Below are 24619 nucleotides of genomic sequence, written 5' to 3'. Positions count from 1 at the left end.
ATGACATTCAGACCCACCACGACGACCCCTGTCGCCTTTTGCTGGTGCCCTCCCCTCTGACCCCTAGTAGGGTCCTCCCTCCGGTGGCGAGTTCCTCGGGTGGGGCTGGGGCATGCGCTGGGCTCCCCTCCCACGTGATCCCTCTCCTGTCATGCCTTGGTCTTCTAGGACGTGTGCACATTGTCAGTCTCTTTCACTTTCGTACATATGCCCCTCCGGGCTGTTATCCCACGCCCGCACCAAACTCATCAGCCCCTGCAAAAAAAAAAAAAAAAAAAAAATCAGTTACAATGATTCCTTACAACACAGTTGGCGGGGAGGGTGGGCTGCTCTAAGTAAGGACGGAAAGCCCCCGCGGTGCCTTTGGATGCTCCGGCTGGGGCTGGCGACTGGCCTGCGACTGGGCCCACCTGCTGGTGGCTGGGCGTCCTGCTGAGCTCTGGTGCGCAGCCCGGTGCCCCAGCCCCAGGGGACCCCCCAGGATTGCGCTTCCCAGCCTGAGTGAGCCTAGCAAGACGGGGAGACTCATCTTGTGGCCCCGGGATCCAAGCCACCGGGCAGCTGGCATTTCGCACGCGGTCCCCGCGCCTGGGCTCCTCGGGGCGGAGCTGAGGTTAGTGTGCCCTGCAGTGCGGGCTGTGACCCTGTCCACGCCACCGTCTGGCGTGTCTCTGAGGACACTCATGAAGGGACAGTGCTCCTCCCTTCCCCTTTGGTGTCAGACCCCCCCCCCCCCCGCCCCAGGCATCGGAGAGTCCACAGGAGGGCCTTCTAAGGGCCGATGCTCCTGGGGTTGGTGACGCTTTCTCTGCTGCATCCCTTGCAGATATCCTTTCCGGCGCCAGCCCCATGGGGGATCGTGGGTCCCATGCAAACTGGTGGCTCAATGTAAAAAAAGAATAAGGGGTGGGATGGGGGAGGGGAAGGAGCCCTTGGATCCTGCTCTCCCCAAAAACACCTGAGGAGGTGTCTCAGCTCATTTGAGGTTACAGATCTCTTAGGTCAGTGCCTGGGCACTTTCAAGTGCCGCTACCTATTGACATAATGAGAGTGACCTTAGAATTAAATTGTCACAGGGCGCCTGGGTGGCTCAGTGGTTGAGCATCTGCCTTTGGCTCTGGTCGCAATCCCAGAGTTCTGGGATTGAGTCCCGTGCTGGGCTCCCCACAGGGAGCCTGCTTCTCCCTCTGCCTATGCCTCTCTCTGTGTGTCTCTCATGAATAAATAAATAAAATACTTAAAATGCGCCAGTTGGCAAAACTCTTGGGCTTAATACTGGGGCTCAAATTAGAGTTCTACTTGGGCACCCCACTGAATTTTTTTTTAATTTTATTTATTTATTTGAGAGAGAAAGTGAGTGGGAGTGAGAGGGAGAGAGAATCTGAAGCAGACTCAGTGCTGAGCACAAAGCCTGACACAGGGCTGGGTCCCATAATTGTGGAATCGTGACCTGAGCCGAAACCAAGAGTTGGCCACTTAACCGACTGAACCACTCAGGCACCCCCATCCCACTGAATTTAGACATATGCCCTATGTGCCTGGGTGGCTCGGTCAGTTAGGCATCTGCCTTCAGCCCTGCATCTGGCTCCCTACTCTGTGGGGAGTCTGCTTTTCTCCCTCTCTGCCATTCCCCTCGCTCATGCTCTCTCTCTCTCTCTCTCTCTCTCTCTCAAATAAATAAATAAATAAATAAATAAATAAATAAATAAATCTTTAAAATCAATCAATTAATAAATATATGCTCTGATAATCTTTAAAAAGTAACTAATTGTAAAATAGAGGAAAAAATAAGTATGCATCACTTTAACTGTAGCCTTGTCTAAATTTCCCATAGTCATAGTACTCATTGACCTAAAATATTCCATGTTAGACATAGATGCTCTGATATAATGAATAATAAATTAAAATTAACATAAGTTTTTGGCACTTTACTAATTGACGTGATAAATGGAACCCCATGGATCCCAGTTAGGATTGTTAATATGGCCCCAAATAAAATAGGACCTTCAAAGATTAAAAATTATTATGTAAAACCTAATAAATAAAAGAGTGATTATCCCCACTACTTCTCCATCTGACAGTGTAATTTTGTCTGTTCCTAAATCTGAAAAATAACTAATAGTGCCTCCTGATGGATTGCTGCAAGTTTAGTGCTGTGGTCCCATCTTCCCAGGCCCTTGTACATAACACCCAATATTGTTGGAATTACTGATTCTGTTCAATCAACAATTGGTAAACATTTTGCTCTTACAGGTTGGCACTCTTACAGGTGTTCTATTCAGTGTCTGTTCAGTCTCAGCTGCAGTTTGCCTCCACCTCTGAAGGGACACCGTATACGTTTCCTCGCCTACCCACGGGGTATTTTAACAGCTTCTCTATCACACAGTCTTTCAGACCTTGACTACATCCACCTTTCTCCAGGACATTAGATTAATAACATTCTTTTTTCAAGGAGACTCACTTGATAACACCTGTTAATGACACTTAAGTCTGATATCATTTAGTACTTGTTGGGTTCTGGTAACATACTCTTCATTTACAAATTTTACTCAGTTAAATTCAACTGAGCCAGGGCAATGTTGTCTAGGATGGGGGATTGGGTATATCCTGGGGAGTGCCTTGGCTGGCTCAGTTAGAAGAGCATGTGACTCTTGATCTAGGCATCATGAGTTCGAGTCCCACCTTGGTGTAGAGATTACTTAAATAAACAAACAAACAAACTGGAAAAACATTAAAAAGAATCAACAGGCACCCCTGTTAGTGCCTTCAAAAATTCCTTCACCATAGAGGTGTTGGCAACCTCTTTTCATACTTCCTGGAATCTGTGGACCATTTATGGTGGCCCTGGTTGCCCCAGGGCTTCTGATGAAAGAAACTGCCCTTCTCCATCTCATGTAATACTCCATCGAAACAACCAGTGACTGGCCACCTATGGGGCTCTCCTGGAAATAGAGACTCTCACAGATCCTGAGCCTGCGACCCTCCCTAGCCAACTGCATCTTATGCTTTGGATCAGAACACAAGCTTGTGATGTCTCCTGGGGCTTCCTTAAGACAAGATGGAGCCAAGCTTGGACCCCCTGGCATATTCTATCTGCTTCTCCTGTCCTTGGTTTCTTGCCAGATGCCAGGATGCTAGAGGAGGTTACCGCTCTCCCAGTCCCTGTGACTACCTGGAGACCCTCTTGGGATTGACTGGGTGAATAGCAGTGGAGGTCCATGTCCTATGTACTACTGGCCATCACTTGAGGCCCGTAGAATGTTGCTTTCTATCCCTTCGCAAGAACGTCCCTGATAAAGAATGGAACCAGAGAAACAACATTCTTGGCCAGACTTCAGACAGTCTCTTAACGCCGGATGCCCTGGCCACTTATGGCAACATCCTCACATTTATTATGAACTTGGGCCACTGTCTAAAAATTATCTCCTTCAAGGAAAATATTTTAGAAATCTCTCGTCTCACAGATAGCCAAAATATAAATCTAAATCACACATGCTTCTGCATGTATTAAGGCCACAGTACATGGATCTCCCAAAACACTCCTTGTTCCCTTCAGATTTGCAAACATTACTGGTAGTAACTAAGACACACATTTGCACATTTCAAAATACATAATGCTGGACTCTTGAAAGGGGGTAGTTGATAGAACTTTCATGATAGGTCTCAGTTGGTTTAATTGAGAGACATATGTTCTCCTTTTCATATACTAATACAACAAGTAATACAACAAGTAAACTCTAAAGTTCTCTATCTTGTCCCAGGCCTTAATTTATTTTTTATAAAGATCTTATTTATCCATTTGAGATAGAGAGCTCGAGCCACGGGGAGGGGCAGAAGGAGAGGAAGAAGTAGGCTCCCCACCAAGCAGGGAGCCCAACACAGGGCTTGATCCTGGGACCCTGAGATCATGGTCTGAACCAAAGGCAGACACAACCAACTGAGCCACCCAGGTACCCCCCCCCCTTAACTTTTTTTTTAAGATTTTATTTATTTATTCATGAGAGAGAGAGAGAGAGAGAGGCACAGGCAGAGGGAGAAGCAGGCTCCATGCAGGGAGCCTGACGTGGGACTGGATCCCAGGTCTCCAGGATCACGCCCTGGGCTGAAGGCGGCGCTAAACCACTGAGCCACCCAGGCTGCCCTCTTAACTTATTTTTATAAATGTTCAGTCTTATCCCCATCTCATAGGGCTGGAGGCCAGATCAAGGGCACATACTCTTCTGGGACTCATTAACCATAGATACTGGCCAGAAAGCTTGCTTTTCTTGCTTCTCTGATAAGAGAACCATTTGAACCTAAACTTCCACCAAAAACTAAAACAAAAACCCTGTCAAGTGCAGCTGTACCCCATTTTGTTGACTGTTGGTCTGGTTACTGCTGATCTGGGTGCTTTCACTGGTTTATAGTCTGAAGACCCACTCAAGTGGACATACTCAATCCCACATCATAGACAACATTGCCCCAGCCCAGAAGCTCACAGCTGGAGATGATATGGCCCCAAGTGATGTTGCTCCAATCCAAGACATCACCATTGGAGGGTGACTTTACTTCTTACACTAAAATCTCCACCTCAGGGAACCCCGTGGCCAACCTCTCCTATGGCATTAAGAAGACACAGGATATATTTTACTTTTCTGCCTGAGTTTGCTGTCTGCTTTAGCCCATGGTTCTAGTACACTCATTGCTCTCTGCTAAAACGTACACCCTACACTTCCATGCCTAAAGGGAAATTTGGTATAGGTTACTAAAATTGATGGAGATTATTGCTTTCCTCTGGAGGCACCTGCCAGATATCTGTCATCCCCTTTACTTCTGAGGAGACAATCACCCATTCCCTGGTGTCTTTTCCTTTTCCTTTTCCTACCCACCCTCCCCCATATTTCCACCACAATTTCTTGCCTTGTGTCTCCAACCATGACCACCACAATCACTCTTTTCCCTTGGTTAAGCACAACACCTCTTTCTCACAGGTACTGCATTCTCTGAATGACACCTTCCAATACTATTGTGGCCCAAACTCAGACACAGCACTTTATTTATGTATTTTACTATGTTGACTCCCCTGCATGTTTTCCCTAATTAAACCATACCCTAGGGTGCAGTGGTTACATTGGGGATTCCCATAGTTCTTTATTCACTAGGTACTTCCCCATTTCCATCAACCCAAGAAGGCCAGGCAAACAGACAGTATTTATTCCCATCGTAATAGGACTTGCCATAACCACAGGAGCAGCCAGCAATGGCACCAGCATAGCAGCCTTTCGTAAACAAAATCAAATCATAACTGCCAACCAGCACCTTTCAGCAGCCCTTTCTAATCCTTCAAAGACTGCACAAAACATTGTTCCCCTATGCAACAAATCCATGAGTCCCTAACCCAAATGGTAACAGACTGGCCCTTGACTGTTTACTAGCCAGGGAAGGAGGAGTTTGTCCATTCAGGGTACCTCTTACTATATGACATTATTAACTGGATAGGTACAGGCCAAACTATGAGGAATGGGCTAAGAGGTAAAGATCTTTCATAATGTAACCAATCTAATGTATAGATTCTTCTAAAATCAGTGATACCTGGTCTGTGCTCTTGGTTATTGCCCATAGAGTAGGGTGCCTGGTTGCATATTTTCTCATCAAATGCCCAATAGCACTTTTCCTAGCTGTCACCTTTATCAGTTTGCCTTCCAGTGGCTAAATCAGACTGTCCTGTTCACCCTTTTTTAAAAAAATATTTTATTTATTTATTCTATTCATGAGAGACATACACACACACAGAGAGAGAGAGAGAGAGAGAGGCAAAGACACAGGCAGAGGGAGAAGCAGGCTCCATGCAGGGAGCCCGATATGGGACTCGATCCCGGGTCTCCAGGATCACGCCCTGTGCTGAAGGCAGGTGCTAAACTGCTGAGCCACCCAGAGACTCCCTGTCCTGTTCACCCTTAACATCTCCACAACCCAGATGCAAGTGTTATCCATCCCAGTTGGTATTGTTAATGATGTTAAAGCATCATAGGATCAATTGCCTTATAACTTTTAAAAACTTCATATTTTCCTGATGCTTCAATATCCCTACTAATGGGCTATAAGCACCATTATAGGCAGCCAGGTGCACCAGTGTGATAAAGCTGGTCCCTGCCATGAGTATCCCTTCTCACCCTCCCCTGTCTGTGACCTAGTGACATTCAAATGCACTGGTGAAACGCCTCCACTTCTTTTATTTATGCCCTCTCCTGTGATCCCCAGTTAAGGCACTTGCACATGGGTTCTCCCTCTCTCGTTTCTTCTCCTGTCCCCTCTCTGCTTCCCACCTGCTTGGTTGAGCCCACTCCTTGGGCATCCTCCCATGTAGTCCCCGAGTGGAATGCCATACCTCCCTCTTGTAGGACCTGTGAGTATAATCAATTTCTTTCACCTCCATACTTCTCTCCATGGTATTTTTCTAGGTCTGTACTTGACTGATCAAAAAGTAAAAAAAAAAAAAAAAAACATTTTGGGGCACCTGGGTGGCTCATTTAGTTGAGCATCCAACTCTTGATTTCAGCTCAGGTCATGATCTCAGGGTTGTGAGATTCAGCCCTGTGTCAGCTCTGAGCTGGACATGGAGCCTGCTTGAGATTCTCTCCCCCTCTACTTCATCCCGCCCAATAAAAATAGATAATTTTTAAATTTTAAGTAATATAATTATTCCTTACACACATGTACCTGTGGCCTTCCCAGTCAAGTTGCTTTTCTTGCATGTAGCATCAAATCATTCCAAACATAGCCTCCATATTGGGTTTTAAAACATGCAGCCGTTTTCTTGTGATGCAATAATTAACACATGGAAACAATTTTACTTAATGCAAGAATCTGTCTTGGGATTCTTCTGTGAAGTTGATTTGTTTGTTGTTTTTTGCAATAAAAAACCACATCATTTTTATTGCTGAAGCTTATGATGTACCGTACGTATATACTTTAAGTTTATGATCTACTTTGACAAATGTTAGGGCAGCCCCCGTACTGGCTCTCATTCATTCTAGATGAGGTTGGAATCTTATTGAAATTTTATGAACCTACAAAGCTGTGGTTGCTAAACTTTAATGTGTGTTGGGATCATTCGGGGAGCTTGGTAAGAAGACAGCTTTCTTGAAAACTTCCCCTTCCCCCTCTTGTGATTCTGCTAAGTCTGGGTCCAGCCCAAGAATCTGCATTTTAACAAGCATCAAGGGATTTTAAGGCAGTCATCCGTAGACCCCATTTAGAGACACACTGCTGTGAGTAATATGCACAGAATTGACAACTTTTTACTGTCTCTTTATTTGGATCTTCTTTTTACCTTTTAGCAAAGTTCTTCAGATTTTACATCTTGCACACTGTCAATGTGCACTTTTTTCTATTATATCTTGTACTTGTTATTGCTAGTACACAGAAAGGCTTTTGATTTTTAGATGTTTGTGTTTTATCCAGCCACTTTGCTCACTTCTCTTGTTAAATCTAATAGTTTTTCAGTTAAACCTTTTGCATGGGTGAGTTTTAGTGAGATTGGTAAACCAGTTCAGCGGAAGCGAACATTTGATTTTGCCTCCTCCTTCATAATATTATACTTATTATATCTATTTTATAAGTGTCACTGCATTGTCCAGACCATCCAGAACTTTGGTAAATACTCAGAGAGTCCACCATTAATTTTTTTTTTATTTTAAGGGAATGCTTTCTTATGATTTCATAGTTAAGAATGATTCCGGTGGGTTACCTAGGTGGCTCAGTGGTTGAGCATCTGCCTTTGGTTCAGGTCATGATCCTGAAGTCCTAGGATTGAGTCCTGCATCAGGCTCCCTGTAGGGGGCCTGCTTCTCCCTCTGTCTAAGTCTCTGCCTCTCTCTCTGTGTCTCTCATGAAGAAATAAATAAAATCTTAAAAAAAAAAAAAAAAAAGAATGGTTCTGGCTATTGGTTTTGTTGTGTTTTTTTTTTTTAACTTTATTTATTTTAGAGAAAGAGAGTCATGAGGTCAGAGAGGGGCAGAGGGAGATAAGCAGACTACCTGCAGAGTGGGAGCCTGACACGGGGCTTGATCCCAGGACCCTGAAATCATGACCAGAGCCGAAACCAAGAATCACAAGCCCAACTGACTGAGCCACCCAGGCATCCTGGTTCTGACTATTGATTTTAGAAAGATCTTTTTAAATTTATATTAAAGAAATAGCTTACAAAAAAAAAGTAAATAGCTTACTATTCCTGGTTTTCTTAATGCTGCTGCTGCTACTTTTTAAAATAAGGAATGGGTGTAGAAACTATAGGGAGAAAAAGTTCTTTGTCCTTATACCTTTTTTTAGATTCTTTACCTGGGGTCCTATAAATTGGGATGACAAAAGGCAGATGAATAAAAGAAAACAAAGAAGTTTATTAGCATGTGAATTCCCACTCACACAGGGAAGTGCCCAGAGATGAGTAACTTAAAAGGGTGGGGAGAACTTGTGGTCTAACATAAAGTTGTATGTCATTTATACACTAGGGGTGCATATATCTAACTTCCTAGGAGAAGGGAAAAGGAGGCACTTCTGGAAAAGCAGACAACTTTGGGAAGACATATGGGCCTTCAGGAAAATAGGAGACATGCTAGTGTGTGACAGTATCTGGGTACAGAGTCACTTCCGGTGGGGGATTTATGACAATTGATTTCTTTGGAGAGGTTCTTCTTGTAGATAGATAACGGATTTCAGGAACTCTAATGCCTTCACCTCAAAACAATTCTTATGTCAAAGAGGCATGTTTTGGGGTGGCATATCAAATTCCCTTCAAATCTTAGTGCCCTTTTAGTATCTATTTAAAGAATAAGATTGTTTTTCCTTTTTTAAAAAAAGAATGGATATTAATAAAATTTCTAACCCAGCAGAGCATCTGGATGGCTCAGTTGGTTCCAAGTGTCTGATTCTTTTTTTTTTTTTTAATGACTTTATTTATTCATTTGAGAGAGAGTGAATGTGCACAAATGGAGGGGAAAGGCAGAGGGAGTAGGAGAAGCAGGCTCTCTGCTGAGCAGGGAGCCCAATGTAGGGCCGGATCCTGAGACCCTGAGCCAAAGGCAGACACCTAACCATCTGAGCCACCCAGGCAACCCAGGTGTCTGACTCTTGATTTGGGTTCAGGTCATGATCTGAGGGTCCTGGGATCAAGCCCTGTATTGGGTTACATACTCAGTGGGGAGTCTGCTTGAGATTATCTCCATCACCTTCTCCCTCTACTCCCCACTCTCTAAAAATAAATAAATCTTTTTTAAAAAGTTCTAACCCATTTTCACCCTTCTGAAATAACTCATACTTAGTTGTGGCTTATTCTTTTCATTTATTCTGAATTTTATTCCCTAAAGTTGCAGTCTTTAACTGTGAGATACTTTGTTCTAAAAAGTAGCTTGCCTGCCAAACTACAGTTGTCAAAACCAAGGTTTAAAGATTAGGGTAAGGCATTGACTTCAGTTTTGAATATGAACTAAATTCAGTAAAAGGAAAGTTCTAAGTGGCAACCTCTTCCAAAACAAACCAAATTTGTTGATACTAAAATCCATGCTGGGTGGCTCAGTCAGTTAAGCATCCAACTTGACTTCAGCTCAGAGCATGATCTTATGAGTTGTGGGATCCAGCCCTGGTTGGGCTCTATGCTCAGCTTGGGGAGTCTGCTTGAGGATTCTCTCTCTTTCTGCCCCTCCCCCTGCCCGGCATGCTTGCTCTCTCTCCCTCTCTCTAAAATAAATACATCTTTAAACAAAAACCAAAACCCATGGATAGATGACTCTTTTCCTGATTCACATTCTCTAATTGATCAGAAAATATTTTTGTGGTTTCATAATTCACTAAGAGACTGAATGTGCTTTGAAATCTCCCTTATTTGTTTATGATAGGCACACAGTGAGAGAGAGAGAGAGAGGCAGAGACACAGGCAGAGGGAGAAGCAGGCTCCATGCACCGGGAGCCCGACGTGGGATTCGATCCCGGGTCTCCAGGATCGCGCCCTGGGCCAAAGGCAGGCACTAAACCGCTGTGCCACCCAGGGATCCTAAGCTGTGGGTATTTAAATAAAGAGTGAAGAATTTTTAATTTTTGGTAAAGAACTATAAAACTTGAAGTTTTATGTCAAAAATATTTATTCTGGGGTGTCTGAGTGGCTCAATCAGTCAAGCATCCAGCTCTTGGTTTTGGCTCAGGTCATGATCTCAGAAATCTGTGGAATCAAGACCCCCATGGCAGGCTCCTCACTCAGCAGGGAGTCTGCTTGTCTCCTTTTCTTCCCCTCCCCTTGCTCACATACATCCCTCCCAAAATAAAAAAAGTGTTTAAGTGTTTAAGAAATAAAATTAGTCTATATCTTTTGGAGATATATTCATCAGTCTTTGATACCAGAAATACTCTATTTTCTTTTTTTTTTTTTTTAAGGTTTTATTTATTTATTCATGAGAGACACAGAGAGAGGCAGAGACACAGGAAGAGGGAGGAGAAGCAGGCTCCATACAGGAGCCCAATGCAGGACTCGATCCCGGAACTCAGGGTTCACATCCTGAGCCAAAGGCAGCCGCTCAACTGCTGAGCCACCCAGGCGTCCCAGAAATACTCTATTTTCAAAAGAATTTGGGTAGCTTCCCATATTTTTACATGTTCTAGTATAATATATTTAGCTTTAAAATTGGCTTTTCCTTAAAAGTTTGAAACTGTGAAAGAATAATATTTAGAATTTGGTAAATTCGTGACTCTCATACAGATATAAAAATGAACAGTGTTATAAACTTTATTGTAGTCATTAATCAATGAGGGAACCAGGCAGATGTTATAACCAGTTCAAAGAGAATTTTTAAAAAATTTATAGATCAACAATGTTAAATTATAGATAAACAATATGGAATGAATGAATAAATGTGCAAATGGAAGCAGAAGTGGTTTTTTCACAGAAGTGGTTTTTTCACAAGGGAATCGGTTGAAACTTCCACTAGACAGAACAGAATCTGCATGTCTATAGATAAAGAATGATTTTGTCTTGCTCTCAGTTACTTAGAATTTACAGTTGTAAAATGGCTCCTATAGAATCAGATAACCTGGAGGGCTGTCTTCTAGATAATGCATAGTTTTCCACTGAACACAACATTTTTGTCCTACAAAAATAACACATTAGCGAAGCTAAAGAAATCACTCATTCAACAAAAGCTTGAAGGTGCATCTAGTGCCCTGTAACTTTCCATTTCTTCCTGTACTTGACCCAGTTGGTTCTGGTGCCTGCAAAAGTTTGAGAATCCATGAACTAGTGAACTTCTTAATCATTCTTCATGGCCCAGTGTCAATGTTACCTCTCGAGCAGAACTTTCCCCAACCCTCTAAAACACACTTAATGACTTCCTCCTCTGTTTGCCCATAGCAGCACTTTATTCATGCCAATTATATAGCACTTATTGGATTATAGTTAGCTAAGAGTCTTTCCTCCTCCATAGATTATAAGGTCTAGGGTTTCTGTTGCTCTTTATTATTTTCTAGCACCAACCACAGTGTTGGGCATGAAGTAGACCTGTGTTATAGTATCACGAATTACTTTCATTTCTTCTGCATCCATGACCCCTTTTTACTCTCTCTTACCCCTTCTTTCTCTTTCTTGATCTTGGCTTCTGGGTATGAATAAGTCATCGGCATGAGATCTTACCATCCAAAAGCAATGTTTTCATTGGATTCAAGGTTTCAACCTCTATCTATCTATCTATCTATCTATCTATCTATCTATCTATCTATCTATTTCCAGTTCAAACTCATTTCCCTTTTATCAAAGTCTAAGTTACCATTACATGGTTTGGTCCCAATAAAGGAAAACTTGTTCAAATTAGGTAATATGTTATCAGTATTTCCAGATCATTGTTTACAATCAAGTAGCATTATGAATAAATCATTGAGAAGCCCGTCCTTGGGGTTTATACTTTGTCAAGGCTCAGTTCCTCTGGAGTGGAGATTCCCAGTTCATTTAAAGTTGGTCTAAGTTCCTGGATGACATAGGGGTAGATTTCCTTATGATGTCCTGCTTTGTCCTTAACAACCTCTAGGATGCGAACTGTACTAGCAAAATCATTTAACCGTCTGCATGCTGATAAAGCAGCATCAAAGAGAGAAGGGCTCAAAAAAAAAAAAAAAGATAGAAGGGCTCAAAGAGAGAAGCAAAACCACAAATGGAGATGTGTAGGTACACACACACACACATTTATGAATGATTACAGAGATTTGAACATAACACAACTGTAAAACCAGTTAAACTGTGCAAGGCTATTGCCTTCACTTCTGTGCTGGAGATTGAAGTCCACTGTATAGACACTGGGAAGGAAAAGATGCTGAGAATGGGGCAAAGGAAAACTGAATCCCACAAGCACACAGTGGAACTCATGAACGTGAACTAGAACCCCTGAGGACAGACTGGGACTGAGTCAGTTCTCCTGACTGCAACCTTGATGAAGTGGATGTCCCACCAGAGAAGCTGGTGCCTCCATCATGGAACTAACACGCTCCTGACCTAGCGGTTGGCGAAGTTGAATGGGATTCTGGACGAAGGGAAGTGGCTGCAGCAAGAAGGAAGCCAGCAGATGAACAACCATGTGTGATGTGGGAGCTACCAAAGCACCTGCCCTAACCTTCCGACATAAAAGCAGAAATGCTCCCTACACCTAAAATTATTCCAAAATAATTTTTTTAATGGCTACTACTTCACATTTACCTCCAAATCTCATGTCAAAATATCTCTTGTGGCCCACTCTTAACCAGAAACCTGTAGGGAAGGAAACTCTGGAAACCTTAACAAAGGCAGCACAATATCCATGTATCCGATTTTGAAATACCTGAGATTTACTCTCTGTAAATCTGAAGATTCAGATTTACTGAAAAATCTGAAGTGTGGGCAATGTTTTGCCCAAAAAACCCACCGTGGGTTGGTGTTGAGGGAAAAATCCTTCATAGATTGGCTGGCAATGGAATTGGTTCCAGAAAGATGGGTTAAGAATTACATGGGGGGAGGGGCGCCTGGGTGGCTCAGTCAGTTGATCATCCGCCTTTAGGCTCAGGTCATGATCCCAGGGTCCTGGGATCAAACCCTGAGTCTAGCCCTAAGCCTTGAGTTGGGCTCTCTGTTCAGCGGGGAGTCTGCTTCTTCCTCTGCCCCTACCCCGCTCATTCTCTTTCTCTCTCAAATAAATAAATACAATTTAAAAAAAAAGAATTATATGGGGAAAGGCTAAGACATACCATGGGAGACAAATCATGATTCTCAGCAGAAGACCCTCAGTCACCAGTAAAAGACATAGTTATGCTGAGTATATTGTCTTTCCTGAGGTAAGATAGATTTTAGAAAGATGGTCAGTAAGATTTCAAAGCAAAACCATCTAAATTGGGGCAGCCCAGGTGGCTCAGCGGTTTAGCGCCTGCCTTCGGCCCAGGGCATGATCCTGGAGTCCCGGGATCGAGTCCCACATCGGGCTCCCTGCATGGAGCCTGCTTCTCCCTCTGCCTGTGTCTCTGCCTCTCTCTCCCTGTCTCTCTGTCTCTCATGAATAAATAAATAAAATCTTTTAAAAAATCTAAATTTAATTAATTAGAACATCATCCATGCTTTGTAGTTCATTGAGTTTTTTCAGTAAGTGGTGAGTATAATAAAGGATAATAGACTTTAGTAGAACGTAGTGGGCAAGAGCTGGGACTTAACCACTTACTGGCTGTGTGACCCTGAGCAAGACGTTAAACCCTTGTAAGCCTTTGTATTCTTATTTGTAAATTGACAATAGTAATGGTCTGTACCTCACAGAGTTCTCAGAGAACTTGAGAATTCATACAAAGGGCTTAGCAGAATATCAGGTGCATAGTGTATTAACTGCTGCCCATATCTTATCATCATAATGTGGTCGCTATGATTTTATTATTTACCTAGGAAGTACTTTCCAGGCAGGCTGATTCCAGAGTCTCAAAGTGGCAGGCCAGTTTAGCAGATGGGGCCAGCATTGGCTGTCAGAAGAAGTTTGCTCTAGTTATTTTTAATGCCTCCTGTAGTCGCTCTTGTCTTCTCAGCTCCAACCCCAAAATGCATACTTCCCCTTTCCTGTTTACAATCTCTTTCCTTGGGCCAAGAAGTGGGCTTTGCACCACCTGCCCTACCAGACCTTGGGCAAAGAGGGTTTTAGAACCCAAGGTGCAGTGGCTAGAGGTGCGGCCACCCTGCCTGTTGGTAATGTGGGCAGCTACAGTCCTCCAGGGAAGGAGTGAGAGGAGGTGAAAGTGATCGGAGGCCCCCCTGCAGCAGAGTTTAGGGATTTGTTGCGTGAGGCCACAGAAAAACAGACGGACATCCACGGGCAGCCAGGGGTGTCACTTTGTAACTACAAACAGAAGCTGTTAAGCATTTTCCTGCCTGAGAGAGAGAACTGGGTATCTCTCTCTGTTGAACAATTAAAAACAAAGAATGGAATGTTATCCTTTAATTAACGAGCTGTTCTAATCTCTTTATCCTGATTATCATTGAGTTTCCATAAATCTTTATCTCCTGTAAATCTGCAGTCTCATTTTCTCTCCCTGCATCTTAATTAGGTTTTCTGGTTTGTGGCCATTTCAAATGGAGAAAAATCACTGAAGTATAATTTGGAAGCGATAGTCCCTTCTGGTTTTATTACTCAATTTCAGTATTGATTGGATCCCCAGGATGTACTTCCATTGACATACCTCTCTTCGAGAACAAAATCTATGGATCCTATCGATGCGATAACTTTTTCTCCTTTACCGAGCCCAAACCGACTTTACCCCAAATACAAAAATTCCCTCAGTGGAAGCAAATTAAAGGGTTTCTATTTATTGAAAGATGTGTACTGCAGGTCCTACCTTGGTTACCTCCCCAGCAATGAAATGCATCAAGCATTCTTTCTGCTTTTGCCCCCAGGCCCCCAAAGTATTTCTTGAGTTTGTCTGTTTCATGATAGTCCCAGCAGCTCCTGCTTTGGTTCAGGATGCTGGTGCCTCTCTCTCCAGGAACCTTGCAGTCGCTCCCACTGCCCCCCCCCCCCCCCCCCCATAGTTCAATACTGCAACCGCAACTGTTCTGGAATCCTCCTCACTGATAAAATAGGTTCAAAACTGAATCGTGTTTCTGCGGCTTTGTTCAGGCTCTCCCTCTGCCCAGAATGCCCTTTGAAGCTTGTTTGCTTGGCGAATTCCTTCAAGAGCATTGTAAATGTCACCTCCTCCTTTAATCTCTTCCCAGCTCTCTCATTTGGGATTACACACGCTTTATTTTGGGCTGGGTAGAGCTTGCTGGTATGACAAAAATTGTTATATTTGCATTTGTAATCATTTCATGTGTCTGTCTTCTCTAGATGCCTTGGGGGGCAGAACCCTTGCCCCTTCATAATTGCTGTCTTCTCCTCTCACTACCCAGAGCAGTATCTGGGGAAGGGAGGCACTCAGTAAAGACTTGTTGAATGAATGTAAATACAATCTTGTTTTTTTAGGTGGGTATATAAATAAGAAGGAAAGATACAATAGAGAAGACAATCACTTGGATATTTTTCTGAAGATACTAGAGAAAGCTGCAAGTAACTTGTTTGCAATTTAAAAGAAATGAACTGGGGATCCCTGGGTGGCTCAGCGGTTTGGCGCCTGCCTTCAGTCCAGGGCCTGATCCTGGGGTCCTGGGATCGAGTCCCACATCAGGCTCCCTGAATGGAGCCTGCTTCTCCCTCTGCCTGTGACTCTTCCTGTCTCTCTCTCCCTGTGTCTCTCATGAATAAATAAAATCTTTAATTAAAAAAATAAATAAATAAAATAAATAAAAATAAAAATAATAAAAATAAAAGAAATGAACTATTCATTCACAGCTAGAAAATGAAATTCAAGGCTCCCAAGACATACTTTTCTCTCTTTCAAAATGTATAGTGCCTACCTAAATGTACAGTGAATGTCTTGAAGAAAGAAAAAACACTTTTTTTTTCTGTCCTTAAAAAAGAAAAATCAAAGAATAAAATGGCACTTCTGAGAAAATCTTAGCTTCTTCAACCTAATTTTGTTTTTTTAAAAGCTTTTATTTATTCATGAGCGACACAGAGAGAGAGAGAGAGAGAGAGAGAGGCAGAGACACAGGCAGAGGGAGAAGCAGGCCCCATGCAGGGAGCCCGATGTGGGACTCGATCCCGGGTCTCCAGGATCAGGCCCTGGGCCAAAGGCAGCGCTAAACCGCTGAGCCACCCAGGGATCCCCCTGAAACCTAATTTTGAATTATAGTCATGGTTTAGCTATTGTGTTTTAATAAAAGCAGGTCATTTCGACCCAACACACTCTTTCCTCTCATTTTTAACATCATAGAGAATGCTTCAGGACCATGCAGTTGGCTCTCCGATGGCCTGTCAAGACAGTACACATTTTTATTCTATGCATTAAGATGCCAGAATTTCTTTGTACCCTAAACCAATGGAAAGCATCTCTTTACCTTTGTAAATCTATCATTTAATACTCCTCAGGAGGGACACCTGGGTAGCTCAGTGGTTGAGTATCTGCCTTTGGCTCAGGGTGTGATCCTGGGGTCCTGGGATCGAGTTCCGTATGGGGCTCCTCTCAGGGAGCCTGCCTCTCCCTCTGCCTGTGTCTCTGCCTCTCTCTTTGTGTTTCTCATGAATAAATAAATAAATAATCTTTTAAAAAATAATAATAATAATACTCATCAGGAAATACAATTCTGAGTGCTTGTGACCTCTGATTGTCAGAATGTATTCTGTGTTGTTTTATTGGAGCTTACTCCCATTATGTCAGTCCTTTCAAGAATATTCAATGCTGTGGTCTCTCCACATTGTCTTACCTTGGTCAGTTGTGGATTTTGGTGAGGTAACAAGGACAGGGCACATCCTGGCAAGCTCGCCATTCCCAACCAGAGAACCCCCAAGTGTAACTAGAACATGGGCATGACAGCCCTTCCCGTGGCCTCTTTGCCTCTTTCTCTATCTCCCATGTCTTTATGTTTCCTGACAATACTGTAAACAGTATTAGTGAATTTAATCCTCCCAAAGCACTGTCTTCACTGTATTACTCAATAAAGTGATACCCATCCTCCCCCCTTACCCAGGAATGTATTCCCTTCAACCCCCTTCCCAAGTGAGGCTATCAGGCTCCATACAGCTTGGCTACAGATGCCTCCCCAGCCTTGCCTCCCACGTCACATCTCCTTAACCAATGCCCCTCACGTCAGCCCCGCAGCCCCACAAACTTTTCTCCACAAATATTTTCTACTCCCTTTTCAGGCAGTTTCTCTGCTGATAGCCTTCTAGTCCCTCTCAGTATGTTGCAATTCTATTCATCATCCAAGGCCTAGCTCAAATGTCACCTGTCCTAATCCCTATAGTCAGAATGAATCACTCTTACTGTAGTGTAGACATAGATCTTTGTTTTCAATGTATGCATAGCAATAATCAGGTTACTCCTTACACCGTAGTTATTTGTGTCCACATTTATGTTCCCTGGAGCCAACGTTCCTGCTTTTGTTTTACTCTTTTAATTCTTATATTTCCCATCTCTAAGCATAGCGCCTTTCATTCATTCTTCACCAGATATTCATTGAGCACCCTACAATGGGCCAGGCCTTGTTCTAGACACTGGGGATAAAACAGGAACCAGAAGATAAAATTTCTTCCCTCATAGATCTTACATTTAGTGAAAAAAGAAGGTTTGATAATAAAATAAATTGATAAAATACAGTACCAGGTGCCATAGAGAAGAAACCAGACTTGTGCAGGGAGTTCAGGATGATTTAAAGTCAGTTTGGGGGGAAGCCCTCTCCAAGAAGGTACCATCTTGATGAAGATTCGTGGAGGAATGGTCATGTACATTTGTGGGGGGGCAGTGCAGGGAGGTGCAAAGTCCATAAGGAGGCCAGAGTGGCTGGAGCCAGAGGGAACATAGTGGATGAAGTCAGGGGAGCACCCTCTGAGGTGAGTGCCTGTGTGTTTACCCTTAGCGGAGTGTTGAGCCAAGGAATACCATGATCTGATCTGTGTTTTAAAAGGCTCTCCCTAGGGACGTCTGGATGGCTCAGCAGTTGAGCGTCTGCCTTCAGCCCAGGTGTGATCCTGGAGTCCCAGGATCGAGTCCCACATCAGGCTCCCTGCAGGGAGCCTGCTTCTCCCTCTGCCTGTGTCTCTGCCTCTCTCTGTCTCTCATGAATAAATAAATAAAATCTTAAAAAAAAAAAAAAAAAAAGGCTCTCCCTAGCCGCTGTGGTGAGAAGTAGCCAAGTTTGGGATCGTTTTTATTCTTTTTTTTTTTTTAAGATTTTATTTATTTGGTAGAGAGAGCACAAGCAGAGGAAGAGGCAGACAGAGGGAGAGAGAGAACCAGGCTCCCTACTGAGGAGAGGGCCCAACACGGGCCTCGATCCCAGGACCCTGGAACCACGACCTAAGCCCAAGGCAACTGAGCCACCCAGGAACCTCTCAGAATCATTTTTAGATCAGGATTTCCTGGCACATTGAATGTGAGTGATTAAGAAATTGACGTGTCCAAGGTGACCCTGAGGCTTTAAATAGGAGGGATGGAGCCCCCGTTAATGGAGAGGTAGAGACTACAGTCTCAGGGGAACAAGGTCAAAAGGACCTCTTTTTCTTTTGACTTTTAAAAGTGCCCACAGCTCGTTTAGTACAAGATCTCACATGAGCAAGTATGGGGGAACGTGCTGTTAGCTGTTTCAGGTATGGCATTGCTGGGGGCTTTCACTTCCCATTTTCTATTCTTAATTCCAAGTGCATGCAATTCCCAAGTCCAGGTGATTTGAGGGCACCAAGATGGGTAAGACATGGCCCTGGCTTCAGTGTGTAGGAAGAGGGCAGAGAGCAGAGCAGGTGAGGTTGGGGTGCTCATCCCCCATGAGGTCTGCCCGTGGCCCCGGCCTCAGCTCTCAGCTTTGCACGTATTTTCCTTCGTTCACCAGAAAGCTCAAACCTTGGAGGCCAACTCACAATAGCAATCAGAATAGAAATGTATTCACGATGGGGTTAAAGTAACATTAGTTAGTTGCTTAGGAAAATCCTTTCTTGTTAGTAACCCCATTCAAAAAACCATATTATAGGCCTCTAGATGACTTGGTGAATGGGCTTTGTGAGAGAGGATATTTCTATCAAGCAAAAGACTAGTTTGGCAAATGGCCGTTCTTTACTGTCAGGTTGTTCAGCATTCTCAGAATCAAAGCCACTTCTCCCCTGTCCAGCACTATTTAGACACACTCAGAATTCTAATGGTTCTGATGGTTCTAATGGTTTTCCCAGTCCATCCTTGGCCAGGGGACCAAGGACTACAGAGCTAGTAGAGGTGAATTACAGGTAGCAGAGCTGGGAGGGAGAAGTAGCAGAGGCAAGGGGCAGGTCCTGCAAGATGGAACAATATTCGACGTTCGCTGTCCCGCAGCCAGGCAGCCAGGCCACAGCGGGGGAGAGACTGTCAGCTCAGGGCTCCCCCCGTTGGCTGAACGGACAGAGGGAGGAACTAGGGAGAGACTGTGATTGTGTTAAAGGGGTGATTCCCCATCCCCACCCTTTCTCTCCCTTCCTGCTTTCCTGGGAGAGGAGGAGGGCTTCGGTCTTCACAGGGAGGTAGGGATGGGCCATAGAACGGAGATGGCATTTGAGCAGTGAAAGGGACAGTGGGAGAGCACTGTCCTGATCCAGTAACTCAAGATCAAAGCCATGGTATTGTTGGTCATTGGTCCGCTGATGGGACACTAGAGAGCCACCACAGGGCACGCCAGCCACTGCTTTGGAGAGTTGCAAAAATGCCAGTCCTCTTAGTGGCACACTTGCAAGTCCTTGTTGGGTCGTGCTACAGCTCCACATGCTTCATTTCATTGGTTAACTGTGAGGCACCTTGATTGGTGATTTTCCTAATTTCGCCCCTAATCCTGAAACACACACTTGTTTATGCCCTGGAGCCTTGTTATGCTTACGATGAACATGAAGTGCCCTCATCTCTGGGTATAAGGGGTTGAGGAAGACCAAGAAGGTTGATAATTTATGAGGTCCAGGTGGAGTTTTTTGGACAGGGAACTGTACAAAAGGAGAAACTGTAGCAGGTCACCTTGCATAAGGTGCGTGGAGAGCAGATCGGCTGTGGAAGAACAGGCATCAGGCAGTTAACTATGTTTTTACAAGTCCTTGGTTTCTATGGTTTTCCTTCTGGTGATGTAGTCGTTCTGAGTGTTTGGGGGAGTTTGGGTTCTGAGTAACAACTCAGATTCATTCTTCTGGCATGGGAAGGATGCAAGATGATGTATGACCTTCTTGGCCCCAGTCTTTTTTTTTTTTTTTAAGATTTTATTTATTTATTCATGAGAGACACACAGAGAGAGAGAAGCAGTCTCCATGGAGGGAGCCCAATACAGAACTCGATCCCGGGACTCCAGGATCGCACCTGAAGGCAGGCGCTAAACCGCTGAGCCACCCAGGCATCTCCTGGCACCAGTCTGAACCCTGCAAAGCAACCTCTGGTCCCATATCTTTCACGTGCTTTTTGCCTTTCCAAAGCAGTCATCAGTATAATTTCTAAGAGAGTGTTTGGAGGATTTTTGTACAAGGTCATACTCTGCTTCACCAACAGAATGTTAAAAGCCTGTCCTACGTTCTCTTTGGAGTTCCTCATGGAATTCCTAAGTAATCCCCATTAAGGTGGAACAAACCTGTAATTCTACTTGTTCCTCTTGGATCACAAATGAGTAGGCCATCAGTGAGATTAAGACAGCTACTTATAGGGGCGCCTGGGGGGCTTAGTCAGTTGAGTCTTTGGCTTGAGTTATGATCCTGGGGTCCTGGGATCAAGCCCCACATGAGGCTCCCTACTCATCGGGGAGCCTGCTTCTCCCTCTCCCTCTGCCTCTTCCCCATCTTTGTGCTCACTCTTGCTCTCTCTCTCCCTCTTGCTCACTCTTTCAAATAAATATAGAATCTGAAAAAAAAAAAAAAGACAGCCGCTTATAATAATAGACTTCTAATTATTGAGTGCTTGCCATATGCTTATCAAAGAGCCTTGTATGTATCAGCTCCCTTAATCCTTGTGGCAGCCCTAGGAAATAGGTACTATTATGATCCCATTCTATAGATGAGAAAATTGAGGTTTAGGGAGATTAAGCAATTTGTACATCACCCCGAAACTAAGTGGCAGAGCCTGAACTTGAAACTCGAGACTCTGGATCCAGGCTGTGTTCACGGTTTGGCTACGGTCTGCATTCCCACTCGAACGGAGAGAGGACCATCGCCTTCGGTATAGGGCATCCACCCAGCAGCTGCCAGTCGGCTGGACCATGACCTCCAAATTCAGGGCTTGGGGTTTGATGGTCATGTGCGGTAGCCTCGCATTTCTTAGCTTGGCGTTCTACTACTAAGCCGTATAAGATCCTGCCTGAGTTTCCTTCCCAGGGTCCCCAACTCTTGAACTTAGTGGACGGCTGTATCTGTCCCCTGGGGATTTCTTGTTTGCTCTGTTTTGTTTTCATGTTTAGTTGTTCCTCTTCCTTAAACCACTTGCTGGTGTCAGAGTGTAGGAAGGGAGAGTCAGCGTCGTGAGGAGTCATAGTTTGTTTTGGCACTTGGAGCTGGGACTGTGGGTCAGAAAAGGTTGCCGTGATATCCTTTTAAAGCTGTAGGCTACGGACTTTTAGGCACGAGGACTTCACTTTCAATTAGCTGTGGTCACACTGCTATAGAGAGTTGTTGTTGTGTGGTTTTTGCCTTAGGGATAGGAAGGCACATGAGGTAATTGCATATGGTGGAAGATCTAGAAAAGATTCTTTAGAGCTGCTGAATCAGGCATGTCGAGAGTAAACGCTTCATTGTCATCTATAAAATAAAATTAGTAATGTTACCTAGCCTTTTTTATGCCTCCCAGGATACCGAGAGTATTCATTTGATTCCAGATTTATAAAATGCAGCTAGCTCCTTAGGGGGGGAAGGTATGCGTGTGCATTTACAAAACCTTTGTAAAAACTATAGATGAAAGATTAGTCGCTGCTAAGTAAGGAAGCCATTCCCCAGCCTTAATGCTTCCACATACTTTGAGAAACCACCTATTTGCTTGAACATCTGATTCACCAGGGTAGAATTCTGTTAAATTATTCTTGCCTAAGAATCCATGTACCTTCCAAGTAGCTCGTGGACAGAGTGACTTGTCGTTTTTATGTGGAATAATGTGAGGTATTGGAGAAGATATTTGGCCTATCAACGGAGTATGTGAATATACTTGGAGTATCTGAATGTCAGCTAGAATAAAAGATCCCGTTGTTGTAACAAGAAACCCAGCAGTATTATGGCTTAAAAATGAAGTTTATCTTTTTTCTCATGTAACAGTCCAGGGTGATGGCCCCATATCACTGGAGGAGGAGAGGTTCCTGACAACCAGGCCATGCTTAGCCAGGCCACACCTTCTTGCTTCCTCTCATCACCATCTCAGCCCATAGGAAATGAGTGTTTGAGAGGTGTGTATGGTGGGCCGGGAAGATCCCATTGGCAGGAATTTAGTCACGTGGTGACTTCATAGCGCACAAGGGTTTGGGCGGTCTAAGGTCTAGCTATTCTTTGAACATAGAAGAAGGGGAGAATGGATCTTCATAGACAGCTAATAGTCTGGTCACAGTCGGTCCCTCTGGCTACCAAATATCATTGAGCACCCTATTTCCAACATGTAGAACACTCTGTCTCCATCCCAAGGGAGACAAACAGAACCCACCCATTAGTGCACCACCTGAAAGTCTACGGTCTCTGGGTAATGCACAGTCCTTTCCATCAGGTTTGGGTGTGGCTCTGAATGGTCTGGCAACCTGGGAACTGAAAGGCCAGTGATCTCCCCTCTACACTTATACTCACATTCAACGTACAATGGTAGGGCAGGGGGTGGAAAACCACAATTAAAATTGACATTCAGGGGATCCCTGGGTGGCTCAGTGGTTTAGCGCCTGCCTTTGGCCCGGGGTGTGGTCCTGGAGTCCCGGGATCAAGTCCCACATCGGGCTCCCTGCATGGAGCCTGCTTCTCTCTCTGCCTGTGTCTCTGCCTCTCTCTCTTTCTCTCTCGGTGTCTCTCATGAATAAATAAATAAAATCTTTAGAAAGAAATTGACATTCATAAAAAGAGGAGAAGGAAATGCATACAGCAGCCCCTGGCCCATAGCCATGCTAGAATCCTGGAGGAGGCCATGGGAAGGCTCCCTGCCCTGGCAGAGGAGGAGGTTCCCAGATGTAACTCTGATTCTGCTCTTCAGGAGGACCTTGGGGGGCATCTTCCTATCGTCTTTAGCCAAACTGAAGTGGGTGTTGTGATATGCCCTCCTTGGTGGCTGTACAGCTTTTGCAGTGCATTGCCTGCTGGTGCAGATTTGGAAGTCTGAGAGTACAGCGGTCACAAGGTTCCACTGGCTTGGCTGCAGTACCTTCACAGAAACCACAATTCCCTCAGAAACTCCACTGGCTTCTGATCTGTGAATTTCCAGGCAGTTCACATACCAGCAGTCTCTCCCAAAGTTCTTTCCAAGTCGTGGCTCTCAAGCCTGCTTTATTCCTTTGCTCCCATGCTTTCCTCTCTCAACTTAATGGCAGCTGTACTGGGGCCCCTGAAACAAAAAACTTTGGAAGGAGGGCAACATGCTTTTTTTCTCATCCCCTTCCTCATGCAATTTGAGGTATGGAAGCCACTGGCTTTGCCAACCCTTCCAGGTCCCAAATTTCTAAACTCTTCGCTTTCTTTTGCATCTGTCTCTTTGCAAACAGTCCGTTCTGCCTGAGGCTAGTCTCTTTCTTACAATTCATACTAAGAACAAGAAAAGCTAATTCATATTAATATGCAGGCTCTTTTCCATTATTTCTTGTAAAGTTATAAGCACAATCGGAATGTGATCTGCTTTCCAAGGCAGACATATCAGGTGACAGTTTTGTTTTCTTTCTTTCTTTTTAAAGAATCAAGGAACTTGGTTGACACGGACCAGATTTTTGCAAGACATTTTTCCTACATTTATTTTTTTTTTAATTTTGGTAAAACATCCTAACGTAAAATTTACCATTCTAACCAATTGTAGGGTGTAATTCGGGGGCATTAAGTACATTCACACTGTTGTGCAACCTTCACCACCACCCATCTCCAGAACTCTTCTGTCTTGCAAAACTGAAACTCTGTCCCCATTAAACATGAACTCCCCATTCCCTCTTGCTCCCCAGACCCTGGCAACCTATCCTACTTTCTGTCTCTGTGATTTTGGCTACCAATTACCCCAAAACTGCAGTCATACACTCTTTGTCCTTCTGTCACGGGCTTATTTTATTTAATGTGGTGTCCTCGCGGGTCAACCATGTTGTAGCGTTGGTCAAAACTTCCTTTCTCTTTAAGGCTGAGTAATATTCTATTGTATGTATGTATGTGCCACATTTTGTTTATCCATTTCCCCACTGATGGGCATTTAGGTTTCTTCCACCCTTTGGCTATTGTGAAAAATGCTGCTGTGAACATGGATGTGCAAGTATCTCGTCAAGTCTCTGCCTTCAATCCTTATGGCCTTATAACCAGAAATGGAATTACCAGATCATATGTTAATATCTGGTTTAATGTTTTCAGAACCCTCCACACTGTTTTCCACAGCAGC

General features: G+C 44.0%; 1 protein-coding gene across 5 annotated transcripts in view; it reads left to right on the top strand.

Annotated features, from left to right (window-relative positions):
- TMEM150C (transmembrane protein 150C) overlaps positions 1–24619 on the top strand; it is an 88483-nt gene that overhangs the window by 37326 nt on the left and 26538 nt on the right. The window lies entirely within an intron of this gene.

This window comes from Canis aureus, chromosome 33 (assembly GCF_053574225.1).
Source record: "Canis aureus isolate CA01 chromosome 33, VMU_Caureus_v.1.0, whole genome shotgun sequence".
Taxonomy (NCBI): Eukaryota; Metazoa; Chordata; class Mammalia; order Carnivora; family Canidae; genus Canis; species Canis aureus.
This window is presented reverse-complemented; position numbering and strand designations above follow the sequence as displayed.